Source organism: Cebus imitator, unplaced genomic scaffold (assembly GCF_001604975.1).
Source record: "Cebus imitator isolate Cc_AM_T3 unplaced genomic scaffold, Cebus_imitator-1.0 Scaffold20, whole genome shotgun sequence".
NCBI lineage: Eukaryota > Metazoa > Chordata > Mammalia > Primates > Cebidae > Cebus > Cebus imitator.
The window spans coordinates 6,300,709-6,303,905 of record NW_016107335.1 but is presented as its reverse complement, the minus strand read 5'-3'; the positions used below and the strand labels follow the sequence as shown (position 1 = coordinate 6,303,905).

At 52.2% G+C, this 3,197-nt stretch overlaps 1 pseudogene; it reads right to left on the bottom strand.

The window, feature by feature from the left end:
• Window positions 1-636: 636 nt before the first annotated feature.
• Window positions 637-2,099, bottom strand: LOC108297190 (annotated as a pseudogene).
• Between the last annotated feature and the right edge of the window lie 1,098 nt (window positions 2,100-3,197).

Genomic DNA, 3,197 nt, shown 5'->3' with positions numbered 1-3,197 from the left:
TTGCTCTGCCACCCAGGCTAGAGTGCAGAGGTATGATCTTGGCTCACTGCAACGTCCACCTCCTGGGTTCAAGTGATTCTCCTACCTCAGCCTCCCAAGTAGCTGAGACTACAGGTGTGTACCATCATACCCAGCTAATTTTTGTATTTTTAGAGACAGGGTTTCACCATGTTGGCCAGGCTATTCTTGAACCCTTGATCTCAAGTGATCTGCCTGCCTCAGCCTCTCAAAGTGCTGGGATTACAGGTGTGAGCCACCACGGCCAGCCCAGATATGACCATTTCTATTGACTCCCATTGCCTAGATATTTCACTTAGAAAGTTTAGTGTTGTTTTGTTTTTGTTTATTTGTTAGCTATGGAATCTTTATTTTTTTTTATTTATTATTTTTTTCAGTTGACAGAGCTAGCTGAGGTTTTATTTTGGAGGAAAAAAATAGCAATTGAATTGGAGGCCTGGGCAAGGGGGTCCCCAGGCAGTAAATTCTCCCGCAGGTGGGCTGAGGGCCAGGGCTGAGCCTCCCGTGGGTCTCCCATTCCCTGTGCTACCCTGCACAGCAACCTCCCTCCCGGGCTCCGGAGCAGCCGCAGGAGTGGCAGGCTGTGAGGGGCGGGCTGTGGGGGGCTGCTGCAGCTGTTCACTTGGGCAGGACCTCAGAGGACTTGGACGCCAGCTTCCTATCACAGGTCTTGATCTTCTTCACATCCATGGCCCTGGTGGAGCTGGTGTGGCTGAAGGAGCTGGAGCCTGTGCCAGAGCCAAAACTGGAACCCAGGCCGTAGCTGTGGCCAGGGCTTGTGAGGCCCCCATAGGCCAAGCTCAGACCACCTGCATAGCCACTGGTGGTCTTTGTGTGGATACTCATGTTCTGCATCCCAGACTCCAGCCGGCTCTCCTCGCCCTCCAGCAGCTTGTGGTAGGTGGCGATCTCGATGTCCAGGGCCAGCTTGACGTTCATCAGCTCCTGGTACTCACACAGCTGCCTCGCCCTGTCCTGCCTGGCCTGCTGCAGGGCAGCCTCCAGCTCGGACAGCTTGGTGTTGGCATCCTTAATTACCAGCTCCCCACGCTGCTCGGCATCTGTGATGGCAGCCTCTGGGGAAGCCCTCTGGCCTTTGAGGTCCTCAGTCTCAGCCTGGAGCCAGCTGATGTTCCGGTTCATCTCCGAGACCTCAGTCTTTGAACACCGCAGGTCATGCCCCTGCTTCCCACCCAGCATCTGCAGCTCCTCATACTTGACCTGGTACGTGCTTTCAGCCTCAGCCCGGCTGCAGCTGGCGATCTCTACTGCACCTTGACCCCAGCGATGGTGCTGTCCATGTCCAGGGAGCGGCTGCTGTCCATGGACAGCACCACAGACGTGTCTGAGATCTGGACTGCAGCTCCCGGTCTCCTCTTCGTACAGCTGATCTCGTCAGTCAGCCCTTCCAGGTGAGACTCCAGCTCTACCCTATTCATGTCAGCTTCATCCACATCCTTCTTGATGAGGACAAATTCATTCTCCATCTCTGTAGCTTGTTGACCTCATCTTCACACTTGTTCTTGAAGTGCTCCACCAGCACCTGCATGTTGCCAAGCTGCACCTCCAGCTGCAGCTTCTCCTGGCCCAGAGTCTCCGCTGCTACCTAAGGTTGTTGTCGATGGAGCTCTCGAACGTGTCGTCCATGTCGCTCCGAGCCGTCTTCCGTGGCTGCAGGAGGCTCCACCTGGTCTCCAGCATCTTGTTCTGCTGCTGCAGGAACCGCACCTTGTCGATTCCTGGAGGCAAGTTTTCCAGGAGGCAAACTTGTTGTTTAACATCTTGATCTGCTCCTTCTCCTGGGTGCACACGGCCTGGATGTTGGGGTCCACCCTCATGTTAAGGGGTCTCAGCTCTGGTTGACTCAGGCTCTGGTTGACTGTGAAGTCAGTGAGGCTTCCCAGGCCGCTGGCCCCACCATAGCCTCCGCCCAGGCCGTCCTGGAAGCTGCTGCTGCCCACTCAGGAGAAGCTCGAGGAGCTGTTGCAGGCACTGGGCCCACTTGTGTAGGAGCAGCTGCTGAAGGCCCAGGGGCCAGAGGTGGACACTTTGCAGGACTTCTGGCTCATCCTGACAGACATGGTGAAGGCGGGAGCGAAGGCAGGTGGGCCGAGCCAGGCGGGGATCCCAGAAGGAGCGGAGAAGCTGTTGTTTGGTAGCCATGGAATCGTTACACCTAACACGTTTGGGGAGGGAACTGCAGACTCTTGTTTTTTGTTGTTGCTCTTGAGAAAGAGTCTGGCTCTGTCGCCCAGGCTGAAGTACAATGGCACAGTCTAGGCTCACTGTAACCTGCACCTCCTGGGTTCAAGCCATTCTCCTGCCTCAGCCTCCTGTAGCCGGGATTACAGGCATCCACCACCACGCTGGGCTATTTTTTTCTATTTTCAGTCGAGATGGGGTTTCACTACGTTGGCCAGGCTGGTCTGGACCTCCTGATGTCGTGATCCACTTGCCTCAGCTTCTCAAAGTGCTGGGATTACAGGTGTGATGCATATACAGGATATATTAGCATGATAACTAAGGACTGGAAATTGCAGGAGTTTATATGTAACTTCATTCTTTTTTATTTACACTTTTTTAGGGAATAGACCATGCATTCAGTAGTTTTGGTTCAATGAATTTTTATATATATGTACAGTGAGGTAATCACCATCCAAAACAAGATATAGAATATTTCCGGCTGGACGCAGTGGCTCATGCTAATTCCAGCACCTTGGGAGGCCAAGGTGAGCGAATCACCTGAGGTCAGGAGTTCGAGACCAGCCTGGCCAATATGGTGAAACCTTGTCTCTACTAAAAAAATTACAAAAATAGCCAGGTGTGGTGGTGCACACCTGTAATTCCAGCTACTGGGGAGGTTGAAACAGGAGAATCACTTGAACTGGGAGGTAGAGGTTGCAGTGAACTGAGATTGTGCCACTGCACTACAGCATGGGCGACGGAACAAGACTCTATCTCAAAAAAATACATATATGTGTGTGTGCATATATATATATATATATACATATATATATTTCCAGCACCCGAGAATATTCTCCTATTTTCTTCCCAGTCAATATCTACTCTCCCCACCCAGAGCTAAGAGCAATTCAGAATTCTGTAACCACGTATTAGCATTGCCTGTAGACTTCAGATAAATGGAACCAGACAATCCTTACTTTTTGTGTCTGTGTCTT